Genomic DNA, 15,701 nt, shown 5'->3' on the forward strand with positions numbered 1-15,701 from the left:
AGTAAGGAAAGGGCTTCAGGGCAGAGCCGTGGAGGTAGGATTGACACTTGGGACAGGTGGACAGAAAAGACTTCTCAGTTAAGCGGCATTTGATTGCAGCCGGAAAGAAGAGAGAAATCAAGGGTTTAATGAGGCAAACCCAGCAGGCAGTGTGAGATTAAGCCCAAAGTCCTGACACAGGCTGTTCTTCACAGTCTCTGGAAGAATAAGAGGCCAGCTATAGAGCAGGCTGAGCTGTGGACTGGGCAGCACAGTGGAGGAGCTGAGGTCTGGAGGCAGTGGGGAAGAGCTTACCTGATGTGGAGGCTGGGCGCTATACAAAGTAGTTTCCTGTGCAGAAGAAAGAGGGTAATGGTTGGGTCTGAAGGGATGAGATCCAGGATTCAAAGTATATTTCTGAAGAAGGACTCGGGCTGTTCGATGGGTCACAGCCAACAGTAGGCTCTGAGAGCCTGTGGGAGCCCACACCTCAAGAGTAAGGAATGGTGGAGGAGAAATGAGGGAATTCTAGGTTTTCACTGAGGGTAAAGCCAATGGGCTTCTTGGAGCCCTCTCTGGTCTGGGTCAGGCCCATTGTGTCCCTGCCTCAGATCTCCTCCAGGTCACAGGGTTGTGTCCTTTGTGTGGTTTTGAGATAAGAAACGTTGCAGCTGTTGATGGTCTTTCTGACCCAGAGAGGAATGAGATGGTCCAGGACAAGGAGGGTCCCTCTTCGGTCCTGCTTGGAGAACTACAGCAAGGCTAGAGGGATACACAGTGCAAATGGACAGAGTCACTGCTGGGTTTGCCCAGGTTATCGAGTGGGAAGGGAGGAGGACCCCTTGAGCTACACTCATGTTCTGTGCCACTGAGCCAAGGCCCAGAGGAGGAACATAGACACGGGGCTTCCATGTTGGGTTCTCATAACAAAGAAGAGCTTGGCCTGGGGCAAGATCTGAGCAGAATGTGATGGCCTGAGAAGAAATGGGATCGCAGTATGTGAGGACAGAGGTTTCATAAGGCACGTGGGACAGATCCCAGAAGCAGCACATGGCCCTAACTGTGTCTGCAATTCCATGGAATATTCACAACCCCCGCTTTGTCTTCTTCTGGCTCTGTGGCCAATGAACACTTGAAACGTGCCTCTGTGGCCAAGAAATGAAAATTTGATTTTGGGTTTGTTTTTGTTGTTGTGGTCTTTGGTGTTCTGTTTGGTTTTGTTTTTTGTTGTTTGTTTGTTTTGAAAGATTGACTGGACTTAAATGTAAAAATCCAATGTTGCTAGTGGTTGGTGCTGGGCACAAAAGCAGGAAATTTAGGCCAGAGACCAATGTTCTTTGTCTCATACAGCAGGGAAACTCTGAATTGTTTGTGTCCAGGAAGTTCCTGGAATCACCAAGAAGCCCAGACCCAGGAACTGTCCTCACAGGAGCTAGTGTGGGAAGGTAGAGGCAGAGACCCGCTGCCCACTGCACCCTTGGCTTCACCCAGTTAAGACCACCACTCCCCCTGCCTTTAACACAACTGCTGGGTAATGAGGGTAGCTGAATAGACACTGCCCTGAAAACACAAACACAAACAAAAACACCTGGAGTGTTCTTAGCAAAGAAGGATTCTGATAACAGGCTAACAGTAAGTCCATGCAAGAGTAATGGCTAGGTTTACATATTTAGCACCCAGTACCATGTGACTTTTAGGCATTTGTTTTGTTGTTTTGTTTTGAAACAGGGTCTCATAAAAACAGGAAGATCTCATGGGTAACCTTGAGTTTCTGATCCTTTCTGCCTCTTCCCCTGGGATTTCAGGCTCACCTGATTTTAGAGTCTGGGTTTCAGAGCAGTTTAGGCAAGCTTCCTATCAACTGAGCTATACCCTAGCCAGCCATGGATATCTTAAATGGAAATTCAATGACAGTTCAGAAAAACAGTGAGAGTGGCTAAAGCTGCCCTGTAATTCTTCCTTGGCACTGCTGGGGCCAACATGCTAGAGGCTCAAACTTCTTTAAAGAGCCACACTGTCATTTTGATACTACATGGCAACAGATCCCTTCTCAGCAGGTGAACTGGCTTGTGCTGGGTGGTACAGTGAGTAAGCAGTAGCACCTTTAAACAGAGGCTTCCTGTATTAGTTAGGGTTCTCTAGAGTAACAGAATCATAGAGAGAGTCTCTATCATCTATCTATCTATCTATCTATCTATCTATCTATCTATCTATATCTATCTATCCATCTATCTATCATATGTATATATGTGCATACCTATATGAATAATACATATATCATTATTTATATAGTATATATTGTTATATATAATTATTTATGCATATATGTATACATGTATTATATGTATACTATATGTGTATTATAGTATACATATGTACTTTATGTGTGTGTGCATGTATATTCTATATGTACATTATATGTGTATATGTATATTATATGTATATATTGCATATATATGATTTATCAGAATTACTTATAGGCTACAGTCCAGCTAATTCAACAACAGCTGGCTGTGAATGGAATGTCCAAGAATCCAGTTGTTGCTCAGTCCACAAGGCAGGATGTCTCATCATATCTGGTCTGCAGTATACACTGCAATCCTGAAGAAGGAGGTTCCAGTACCAGTGAAGGGATGGGTATTCTAGCAAGGTGAGGGTGAGCAACCAAAGAGCAGAAGTCTACTCTGTCTCTGTCTTTTACGTAGACTTCCAGCAGAAGGTTTGGCACAGATTAAAGGTTTTCTAATCTCAAGATCTGCATTAAAGATGTGTGTCTTCCTCAAAGGTCTGGACTAGAAGTGTACTCACCCACTTCAAACCAAGCAAAAAAATCTCTCATAGCTGTACCCTCCATTTCTGGATTATAGTTCACTCTGATTATAATCAAGTTGACCACCAATAACAGCCATTATGCTCACCAAAGTAAGAGGCTCAAGGAACCCACTCTATCTCAGCCCCAGCTCATTAAACACACAGGGGCACTCACTACTTGACCAGACCCCTGTGCTATGTAGCCCATGATACAGAGAGGCAGTGAGGAGTGAGTTCCCTGAGAGCCTTCCCCATCTGTGGCTAGTCAAGACTTTGGGCAATAATACTTCTCTGTGGCTCAGCTTCTGGGTGAAAAGGGACTGGTGATGACACCAAATGTTTGTGTGAGAACGGCCAGCTATTGGGCCCTGGCCGGTGCTCCTCATGCATCAACTTCTGCCTCTGCTATTCCTGTGTCCTTGTAACTCCTGAGAAAAGTGCATGAGGATGACTCCAGGAGCCAGTCAATCATCATTTCTTGAATTGATATTTTTAAAAAAATATTTAAAGCACTTTATTTAACCATGTGTCTAGTAGTCAATCCACAGTGGTGCATGGTAATGTCACTTTAGGAAGTTTGAGCCTTAATTATGTCTTACGGGAAGAAAGGAATTAGAGGTGTAGAGGTTCTTGACACTTAAAGCTCCAGAATCCAATCCAGCTGTTACTAATGCAGATACTCACGCAGGGTTGTAGGTATAAATATTGGAAATTTAAGCCAATGAAATAGGAAGATTGGACTAAACTTTACAGGAAGGTTCCCTGAGGGGGTTAATAAGTGTCCTTAGGTAAATTTGGGAAACCTGGGGTCAAGTTAAGTGGATTACTGCTATCTGTCCCAGAGGTCTACCTTCATGAATAGCAGTGTCTTTTTTCCTCTCCTTGTGATGAACTCTGCAAGCACATAGGTTATTGTGTCCTTCTCACTCTACCCTGAAGACACAGAGCAGGTTGCAGCCTGTCCCTGTCTGTCCAACTGTCCATTATAGTGACTCACACACTATACCCATTTTCATCTCTGGTCCTCCTATGGTACTTTTAGAGTTTGTGGTCCAGCTCTTCCCCTCTCCTTGACCTCCTCTCCATCGCTTGGAGGTCAGCAGCAATGTGAGACCCACTGCAAGTCCTTCCTGGGCTTCTCTTTGAGCTGATGCCCAAGACACTGTGCTGGGAAGCCAGCCCAGGATGCACCCTGGGGTGGGTGTGGCTGGCCCAGAAGGAAGCTTCCCTGAAAGGTGGGAAGACCAAGTGCTGTCTTCCCCAGCATTCACATGGTTAAGGTTGTAATCCCTGATGTGATATCCTTTGAGGGAAAGTTGAAGAGGTAAAGAGGGTGGGGCTCTGAGACCTCATGGTGGGACTAATGGCCTGATTTTTAAAAAGAGATCAAAACTCAAAATATGTATTTCTTTGTGAACCTAGCCTTTCACAGCTGAACTATCTCTCCAGCCCTATACTTAACCAAGAAGCTATTTGAAATTAATGCCCACTTGTAAGGGGAAATTCAGGTTTCTCCAGTGAGGTGTCACTGGGCATATCAACCACACTTAAGAACAGGTTCAGGAGTAGTTGTCCAACACAAAACAAACTCAATGTTTGTATAGTTTCTGTTTTATTTTGGCCATTATTTTCTTGGTTTTGTTTGTTTCAATTTTCATCTTTTTGGGTGTTTCTTTTTGTTTTTCAGAGAGAGGGAGGGGTGGAGGGAGGGAGGGAAAGGAGTGGGAGGGAGGAAGAGAGAGGAAGAGAGGAATAGCAGTATTAAAAGGAGAATTAGTACCTATAGAAAGTTTAGGGCAGAGGAAGAGGTGGGAAGGGCTAGTATGCTCGCATGGACTGGGAAATGTGGGATGGGTACTTTTTATACTGAAGGAGCCTGAAGGCCAGCATGAGCATTGGTGTGTTGACAGATACCACAGGTAGCCATTTGTCCCTCTGCCTTTGATAGATGGCAATGAGTTTCACAATTCCTGAGGAATGCTGGCTATTATCTAACCACCAGAAACCCTCCTGTAGTCCAGGCTGAGCTCATACCTGGATGTTTGGACTGCCTCTTGGAGTCAGGGGAATTGGAGTTTCCTTTGGCTCTGACATTGAACTTTCTTTTAAACATGAATACAGTCAAGTCTTGTTTATCTATTTTGTTTTTGATACTGCAGTTTTGGAGACACAGACAGGAAAACTGCCACATACAATGTCATGATAATTTACACCTATGTTTTAATGTGTGAGTTTTATAATGTTAGCTCTTTTTATGACTTAAAAAAAGCTTTATTTATTTTATAAGTATACTGTAGCTGTCTTCAGACACACCAGAAGAGGGCATCAGAACCCCATTACAGATGATTCTGAGCCACCATGTGGTTGCTGGGAATTGAACTCAGGACCTCTGGAAGAGCAGTCAGTGCTCTCAACCACTGAGGCATCTCTCCAGCCTATAACTTTAGCTCTTAACTTTGACTCAGTTACTTATTCTAAGTTAGTTATGTGTTTAAAGTGTGAGGTATAGGTTACACGGTAAGCAATTTGACTTCATCCAAAAAGATAGCTAGCTTCTTCTCTCACCTTGGTAGTCTATGCCACACATGATGGGAGTCTCGTATTTCAGTAGAAACTGACCACATTTAAAAGGCTACTCATGTGATTCCAAGTGAAGTCTGACCATTCCAGAAAACCAACTATGTAAACCAGGCTGGGGACGATGAGCCACATGGTTCAGTTGATCTAGAGACCAGCTTCCATCATGTTACCAATTAGTCAGTCTTGTGCATGTAATAAAGACCCAGTTCAGACTCTGAAAATAGAAGCTTAGATGTACTCTCTTCCTGTGTGTGCTCTGTGATTGTCACTTGTTAGTGCCCAGAGTTGTTCATGTGCACTTACAGGAAGAAGAAAAACTCATTTGGAACCTCCTCAGGAAGACTGTCCTGTATTTTCCTACTTTGGCTGGTTTGGATCTGCACACTTTCTCCATGATAAATAGTGTGATTCAGTGATTATAGTGAACTGTAAGTATAGCAAATTATGAAAGTGGGAGGTGAATTGGGGGAAGACTCTGAACTTGTAGGAGGCATCAGTAGTTAGGCTTCTCATGGGTCTTGTTCTTTCTAATCTTGTAGTTGGCTTTGAAAGATGACAGGTGGTGGCAGAAGCAGGATTTGTGAGCCCAAACCTGACTTGTTAGAGCATGCTAGAGGGAAAAAGAAACACGACCAGGCTGGTTTGGGAAACTTTGATTTCTGGGTGGATGCAGAGTTACTTGTGATGTGGAGGTGCAGTTTTCTGTGTCAGTTACTAGGAGACCTTTCCAGGGCAATTTTAAAGTGATACACCATAGTCCTAAGGAGCTGTCTCACTGCTTGCGTAGGAAATGAAGAGGAACAAGAAAGAAATGGGATGTATAGTCTCTTAGTCATTTTTATCTGTCATAGCTGGTGGATGGAAAGGAAAATGCTGGGGTCAATTCTGATGCTGACTAAGACTTAGCCTCTAGCTACTTTTATGTAAACTTTAATTTAAAATGTAATTTATCACCTCCTCCCTCCCCTCTCCTTCTTCTAACTCCTCACATGCCCACTTGGTCCATCTCAAATTCACATCCTCTTTTTCTTTAATCAAGATTGTCATATGTGTGTACGTATGTATGTATGTATGTATGTATGTATAGATAGATAGATAGACATATCTATAACTATATATATATCATATGTTATATCATTGATCATTCATATATATGCAATATGATACATAAAACACATAAATATATAAATACAAGTAGCAGAATTGTTTTCTGTTATTTGTATGAATGTTTTCAGGGATAGCCACATGGTATTGGATAACCAATTAGGATTCTTGTCATGAGGAGGACTATTTTCTTCCACTCTCAGCTTTCCTTAGTTACATGTAGTTCTTTGTCTAAGGATGATACCTTGTAAGGTTTCCCATGTCCACATTAGCATGTCTATTGGTCTATTAGCTTGTGGAGCACCCTAACAAAGGATGCAGTTGAAATTAAACTAAGAGAATTGATCTCTTCATAAGTCTTCATATTGGGACAATCTTAGGCCCATTCTGGTCTAAGAACTTCACGGCCTGTTCTAAAGGAAAATGCACTGTTGAACCCATTGTGAAGAAGCTCAGGATGTTTTACAAGACAGTGGATAATCAAAGAGGAAAATAAATGGTAAAAATCATCCAGACAGGGTCAAAGGACATTATTAATAAATGGGATGCATAAAGAAACATGACTGGAGCCAAAATCAAAGACACAGTGCTACAGCTCAGAAGGCAGCTAGACAGAGGCCACCTTCCAGGTCTCCATACAGAAAGGCTCTAAGCAATTAAGTTAGTTGTTGGTGTTAGGGAGAGAGTCAAAGGACCATCAGATGCAGGTGTACATGAGCCTTCTAACTGGGGCAAACCTCACTCTGTGATGAGCAGGGTAAGTAGTAAGGCTGGAGAATCACGCTACTAGACCAAGTAGCATAATAGGAGTCTAAGTATTCAAAAAACTAAATCCATTTAAACTACCTAAATGAAACAATTAGGTTTCATTCAGATATAAGCAGGAATAACAGGAGATAATGGTAAACCCTAAGCTAACCCTAGCGCTTTCTATTGATTGCATAATGGAGATACTAGTTGTTTCCTGTGGCTTTATCTGTAGTGTAACCATGGATACAAAGTTGGAACAGCCTGAGCCAAGAGTGGAGCTAAGTCACAGTTTGGGAGGGAGTGATAATTGTTGACTTCATGCTTTTCTGTTGTTGTTGTTTTGTTTTGTTTTTTCTTGAGTATCTTGGGATATATTTCCTAGTAGGATGCAATCACCACTGTAGAGAACACCCACTGTCCATCTTGCAGTTTATAGGATTGTGAAAGAGCAGTGTCTCTCTACTGGGGTAATCATTTTCCTCCAGATAGATCGATCAAGATCTAGAGCTATTTTGTCACAGCTAACGTGAGATTTGGGCAGTAATAGCTCAGTAAGTAAACACCAGGACACCTTTAAAGACCCTACAGCCCATGGGCCGTCTCCTTCCCCTCTGTCAAGTACTTTTCCAGCTTACATTTTCAAGAGTGAAAAGTTTAACACCCTCCCCCACTGCCCTATGTTATCTGTGTAGCATTCTGCAAGGGCTGTTAGTCAACATCATTTTCTCTGAGTTAAAGTCAGCCTCAGTGCGGGATAGGAGGAATGAGGATCTTAAGACAAGTCTGGTAGTGTAAGAACAGGTAGGCCTATGAGAAGACATGTATAGAAATTGGGACAGAAGTTTTAGTTGACCCAAAGATTACAGAACAAGGAGTAGGTGTCAACAGAGCAACTAGGGCACATCAGTGCTGTGGTGGTCCCCAAGCAGCCCTGAAGGAGAATCTGTCCAGACGTCCATCAGCCAAGGGAGTGAAAATGTACTATACGGTGGGGCCATTCAATGGATTATGACTCAATGTAAGATAATCCATGCAAGCATTTACTTACTTACTCAAAATATCTGTGACACAATCACATTATGGGGAGAAAAACTGTTCATTTGTATCCTGGGTATGGAGATTTCCTATGATTCTGTTCCAATAGCCTTGGGCACGAAATCATTCAAGTTAAGGTAAAGAGAGCTGCTATTAGAAGAAGCTGCACACTGTGGGGCAAGTCTGAAACAGTGAACAAGAACAGAGTCTAATCCACCACCAACATACGATCCTTTGCTGGGAAACAAGCCTGCTCTACACAGCCTTGGGAACGAGCTAAGCCAGATTGGGGAATAAGGCAAGAACCATGATTCTTTGTTGGTTTATGGGAGGACAGCACAACACTGACTGAGTTGTTTATAGGCTATAGGCTATGCCTGCTATGTACATATCCCACTCAACATTTGTTTTTATGCCTTCAGAGAATCCTGGGGGGTCTTTATATTAAGGATTACCTCAGAAAGTAAACACTTGACTGCAATGTACTATGCTTATATTGTGTGAACACACATGTGTTGTGTGTTTGGGAGTGTGTATTAGTGTTTCTGTGTGTCTGTGTGTGTTTGTATGTGCACACAGGTATGGATACCTCCATTGACAGTACACTCATCTAATGACCAGAATAAGGAAGGATTAGAGGAAACAATGCAGGACACTCTGAAGCAGAGAGAACTGATCACCCAGGAAAGTGACTTGGGAGAAACAGTGTAGAAGAACTGTGACATCTTTGAGATCAGGTAGGAACATAGGCTGGCAGAAGCCAGTTGGGTTTCCTGTCCTATATAGCTATCCTTTGTGGGTGACTGACCACCTACGTGGTTTCAGCCTCAGTCAGCTAAAGAACTACTCGGAGTATTATTCTGGTACAGTTTATATGAATTTTGTCCATGATGCATGACATCATCTTAAGAAAGCATTTTATCTGCTAGAAAGAATGTTCAGAGGTTAAGAGCACTGACTGCTCTTCCAGAGGTCCTCAGTTCAATTCCCAGCAACCACATGGTGGCTCACAACCATCTGTAATGGGATCCAATGTTCTCTCCTGGTGTGTCTGAAGACATCGATGGAGTACTTATATACATAAAATAAATCTTTAAAAATAAAGATGATGTCAATTTGTCTTTTAATTCCAGTGCTGGGGAGGCAGAGGCAGGCAAATGAACAAAACCACATAAAACTCCATATACTTATTTTTATATAGAGTTGTCCCCCAATTTCCCCTTGATTCTTTTGGAGACAGAGTCTCTCTGTGTAGCCCTGGCTGTTCAGGAACTCATTTGGAACAGGCTGGCCTCCCTTCAGTGCTGGGCTAAAAGCATACACCACCATGCTCAAATCCCTTTTTGTAGTTCAAATTTGTTTGAGACAGGGTATTTCTATATAGCTTTGGCGATTTGTAAACTCACTTTGTAGATGAGGTTGGCCTCGAACTCAACAGAGATCTGCCTGCTTCTGCCTCCCAAGTGCTGTACCACCACCACCTGGGATACATTCTCTTTGTCTTTATAGACACACTTGGGAATGGATTTTTCTCAACCTTCAGAATAGAAAAAAAAATTCCTCTAAAAGCTATTTAGTTTCTGGTACTTTTGTTACATCAGTTCAAAAAGACTTATACTATACTACAAATATTATAAATGAAAACAGCTTTCACTTATGATGTTCTATTGTATTGTCCCCTGGAGCTGGAATTACAGGCAGTTGTGAGTTATCATGGCTACTTGGAACCAAACTTCCGTCTCCTGAGAGAGCAGCAAATGCTCTTAACCGGGGAGCCACCTCTTCAGCTCCATTAAGCACATTTTCAAAGAAGATGTGGAACTCTGTAGATCTGGCTGGCATGCCTTGAACTCAGAGATCCTGCCTCCCAAGTGCTGGGGTTGAAGATGTGTACCACCACTGCCTGGCTTAAAGGTACACGGCAAGTTTTGATAGCAAGCTTGTACTGTTGGAATAAGTGCTGCAACAAATTAAAAATTAATGTAAGGGAAGCTATGGGGACAGTGAGATGGTTCAGCATGTGAGTGTAATGGCCTCCTATTCTGACAGCCTGGAGTTGGTTCGCCAAACTGCCTTCTAATTCTGAAGTGTACTGACAGTTATTCTCCTATGTGCACACACACTGTGTGTGTGTGTGTGTGTGTGTGTGTGTAAGTGTGTGTAAAAGAAATTTTCTTTAGACTAAAGGAGAATGCCTTATTTCCATAGTTGGAAAGAAAGATCTATGGGGTAGAGAATTTGATCAAACACAAAAGAATAATATTTTGACACATGAACATTATATGAAATTTAAATTTCAGTGTACATAAAAATTTTGCTAGAGCTTTGCATTTATTAATTCTCCAATGGCAAAGTTGAGTGGTTTCCACAGGAGACATATGGTGGTCTCTTCATGCTGCCATATGGTGTATTACAAATCCCAGTAATGGAGTCAGCTGTGCTGGCTCACAGCTGTCACTCAACACCCCAGAGGCAGAGGCAGAGGCAGAGGCAGAGGCAGGAGGGTGACCACATTTGAAGACAACTTGGTCTATGTAATGAGTTCTAGTCCGACCATGGCTTTGCAATGAGAACCCTGTCCAAGAAAAAAAAGGAAAAATGATATTGATGTAGTTGTGTTGCTGGTATTGACTGGCATGTATATTTGCTGTATTTGGCATTTAAACTTTTATTTTAATCATTTCTTAACCCATTGGTGGCTCATGCTCATAATCTTAACACTCAGGAAGTTGGAGCAGAAGAATTGCCACAGGGTGAGGCTAGACCAGCTATAGTCAGATCCTCTCTCAAACCAAAAAGAGAGAAAAATGAAAAGACAAAAGTTGATTTCAAATGGCAGACTCCAGGCACAATGGAGGATGTTGTCATCAAATTAAGTGGCAAAGCATTGTTTCTGTTACACCATCACAGTGTAACTATGTGAGAAGAATAGACATTATCAGATTACATTCCTCATAATAGTCTCGACTTACAGGGAAGTAGGTTTTAAAAATAACCTAGAAAATTGAGATCAAATTCTCATAAAAAATTTCTTTATGAAATTAAAAGTGAGGGGGGCTTGAGAGATGGCTCAAAGGCTAAGAGCACTGTCTGCTCTTCTAGAGGTCCTGAGTTCAATTCCCAGCAACCACATGGTGGCTCACAACCATGTATACTGGTACCCAGTTCTGGCTTGCAGGCATGCATGCAGGCAGAATGCTGTATACATAAGAAATATGTTTTTAAAAAATTAAAAATGAAAATGAAGGGCTGGAGAGATAGTTCAGCAGTTAAGAGCACTGGCTGTTCTTCCTGACAATCCGAGTTCAGTCCCCAGCAACCTATGTCTAACTCCAGTTCCAGGGGATCTGGAACCCTCACATAGACACACATGCAGGCAAAACACCAATACCATAAAAAAAAAACAAAAAACAAAAAACAAAAAAAAAACTGAAGCTGCAACTAGATGGACAGCCATTGACCAGTAGTGAAGATTGATTAGTGCTGAATCTGACACTGGGAAGTTAAGCATGTTTAGGATGATTAGCTTTCCATGAGGACAGCTGAGGATGGCGACAGCAGCATCAGTCAATTAAGAAACGCAAGTGATTATTCTCTCTGGCTGTAGATGGGCGGGCATTTGTTATATGCTAAATCATACTGCTCACTTGCTGTCTATTTGACTAGTTGACAGAGTTTGAAGCTGCTGACGATTATTTAGTTTGTGTAGGGGCTACAGATGTAGCTCAGTTGGTTACAGCGTTTGTCTGCCAGGCACAAAGCCCTGCCTTTGATCCCTAGCACTGAATGAAATGACCAGACATGGGGACATGCATGCTATAATCCCCATAGTCCTAGGTAGAGGCAAGTAGGATCAGAAGTTCAAGGCCAGCCTGAACTGCATGAGGCCAGATCTCAAAACTGAAACCAAAATAAAAAGAACTAATTTGTGTGAATGCTTGTTTTGGAAGAACTCTGGTCAAGAATTCAGGAGAGAGAGAAAGAGAGAGAGAGAGAGAGAGAGAGAGAGAGAGAGAGAGAGAGAGAGAGAGAGAGAGAGAGAATTCAGTAGAACACCCAAGTGGAATCTGCTAAGACCCATTCATTATACCTGATGATGGTAAAAATGCATATGGAACAGAAAAAGGCAAATTAACAAAATGGTGAGCCCAGGAAATGTAGTAAATGTTCAAGCTTATGAATATTTATTGTATTATTCACTAGCAGATACTTTAAGAGTTGGACTGGTTTTGTATAACAAGCCAGTAGTCATCAGGGGGATTTCATTCACTTTTGCATATTCCCAAAGAATGTCCTGAGGTCCCTGCACGTGGCAGTTGAGTGGGACGACAGTAGCTGATGCCATAGTTCAGGCTAGTAACTCAGTGCATAGTCCAGATAGATTCATGTGACTCTTGACTTAAGTGCCCACTTGCCTGATTACAGGTATGAGCTACTGTACCTAGTTATTGTGATTTTTATTCTTAAAGCTCAGTGCCGAAACAGTTTTCCCAAGGCGAATTATAAGACCTACATGGCATTGGAAATTAACTTTTGCTGAGACTTTTTTAAAAAGTATTTTGTGTGAGAGCCTCAGCTGTGCATGCTTAACAGGTGGTTGTAAACTTGCATTGGGGTATGTGTCACAGTTTGTATATGCTCCTCCCAGGGAGTAGAACTATTAGAGGGTGAGGCCCTGTTGGAATAGGGGTGTCACTGTGGGAGTGGGCTTTAAGATACTATCTGCCTGGAAGCAGTATTTTGCTAGCAGCCCAGATAAAGATGTAGAACCCTCAGCTCCTCCTGCACCATGCCTGCCTGGGTGCTGCCATGCTCCCGCCTTGGTGATAATGGACTAAACCTAAATGTTGTTCTTTATAAGGCTTGCCTTGGTCATGGTGTCCGTTTACAGCAGAAAAACCCTAACCAAGACGGTAGGCATTTGGAGGGAGAGGACACATTTCTATGGTTCCTGCCTTCTGACCTCTGCCTTGTCAGGGTTTCCTGTTTTTGCTGCTGTTGTTTGTATAGCTAGCCATAGCACCTGTGGCAGCCTTAGGACAATTGTGGGTATTGTTCCAGTTGCTGTCCACTTGTTTTATTTATTTTTATTAGATATAAGAGGGAAAGAATGGGTTGGTTCTCAGAAGCCAACACAGAATTATCTTTCAAGAAATAAGGTCTGGGGTTGGGGATTTAGCTCAGTGGTAGAGCGCATGCCTAGCAACCGCAAGGCCCTGGGTTCAGTCCCCAGCTCCAAAAAAAAAAAAAAAAAAAGAAAAAGAAAAAGAAAAAGAAATAAGGTCTGTTAGGAGAAAGGGCCTCAAGGGGAAAGCATTAGAAAGAAGAGGCATATGGGCCTGGCATTACAAGCCTTTAACCCTAGAAGAAGCAGGTGGTTCTCTGTGAGGTCAAGGCCAGCCTGGTCTATATGATGAGTTCCAGGACAGCCAGAGCTACATGATAAACCATGTCAGAAAGATGAGGTATAAAAGGTATAATGTTAATGTTATAATTGACATAATTCCAAAAAGGGAAGGAGAAACGTTTTTTAAAGATTTATTTATTTTATGTACATGAGTACACCATAGCTGTCTTCAGGCACACCAGAAGAGCACATCAGATCCCATTACAGATGGTTGTGAGCCACTATGTGGTTGCTGGAAATTGAACTCAGTACCTCTAGAAGAACAGTCTGTGCTCATAACCACTGAGCCATCTCTCCAGCCCAAGACTCTTTTCTTTAAAACTTGTGTCTAATGACATACCTCGTCCTGCCCCCTTCAAAACATGGTTCTCTGTCTATCCCTGGATGTCCTGGAATTCACTTTGTACATGAGGCTGGCCTAAAAATCACAAGGATCCACCTTCTTCTCCTTCTAGTTACTGATGAACCTTTAATGCTAGCACTTGCGAGGCAGAGGCAGGCAGATCTCTTGAGTTTGAGGCCAGCCTGGTGTACTGAGTGAATTCCAGGACAGTCAAGACTATAGAGAGAAACTCTGTCTTGAAAGACCAAAAAAAAAAAAACCTAAGTAAACAAAACCTCCCTGTAAGAAAATTGTCTTATTTAATATAGAACAACAAAGATACAACTCTTGTTCGTTGTGAGACTAGCATTTCCCTGCCCTGCGATGGAATGGGCAGAACATTTGTTATCTGAGTTGCATTTTATATAGAGAGGAGAGAAAACTTTATATAAATAATATAAAGACAGTTACTTAAATATGATCCTATATGAGTTCCTAAAGCTTTGTATTTATTTTCTTTATAATAAGGTTTTGATGATAAGCCAGGCTTATTTTATGAATTAAATGAGTTAACATATGTAATATATTATAGAAGTGTCCAGCACATAGGAAATGCCCAGTGGATGTCAGTTTCTTATTTTGATTAATACATGCATTATTGTGTGTGGTGTAGGTCTGCATGTGTCTCTGGGTATGCTGTCATGTGCATGCTTGTGTAGAGGCCAGAGGCTGGAGTTGGGTGTTTTCCATTGCTCTCTACGTTGCTTTGGAGACAGGGTCTTTCCCTGAAACTTGAGTTGGCCATGTTATTCAGCCTGGCTGGTTAGCTGGAAGGACCCCAGAATCATCCTGGATCTGGCTTATCTACCAGCAGTACAGAGCTTCAGCTTGTGTGGCTGCTGGGGACCCTAATGCAGGTCCTCATGCTTGCACAGCAGGCAGTGTACCCACTGAGCCGTCTTCCCATCCTATAACATGGACAGCAATCTGGTGAGATTTCACTACCATAGTTCTATAAAGGGGGGTAAGGAGTAGAACTAAGGTTTGAAGGGAGTTTCAGAGACTTTCCCAGGGTTACACAGAGTAGCTTACATTCCTGGTTCTGTAGCTTATTAAGCTTGTGTGCCTTAAGTACATTTTGCCCTACTCAAAGCACATACCCAGATGTTCAGCTGTGTTTGTCTGTTAGGTGATTGTGTGGAAAGAGGTCCATAGAGATCCTCGGTTTGGGAGAAAGAATATAGCCTCCAGGAAGTACTTCCTATTCATGATGGACAGAAGCTGAACACACTTTACAACATTCGGGGGCAGGTGGACAGTGCCAGGTTTTAGGTTGAAGGCCTTGTGTATGGTAGCCAAGTCCACTTCCCACTGACCTAGCTACTCTTTGCTCAGTATATTTCCAGAAGAAAAGTCAGAGGTGGAATGCAGTCTAGTACCTGTGATTGAGGAATGAGGTCACAAACTAGTAAACAGGCTGCTCAGCATCGCACCAAAGTTGAGGGTCTGGACTATTAAAATGAAGTGAGAATCATCAGAACTGTCTGTCAGAATTAGGAGCATGCCAGTGTAGATGTGGCTTAAAGTGTCAGTAGGGCAAAGAGAAGTGCTACAAAGTGTCATTGGCTGCTCCAGTTTCCCTCCTATGTAACCATTTATCTGGAGATGAAGCCAGCCACCTTGATAACCCCTGAGCTCCTGGACTCCAGCTCA

Source organism: Rattus norvegicus, chromosome 7, assembly GCF_021556685.1.
Source record: "Rattus norvegicus strain SHRSP/BbbUtx chromosome 7, alternate assembly SHRSP_T2T, whole genome shotgun sequence".
NCBI lineage: Eukaryota > Metazoa > Chordata > Mammalia > Rodentia > Muridae > Rattus > Rattus norvegicus.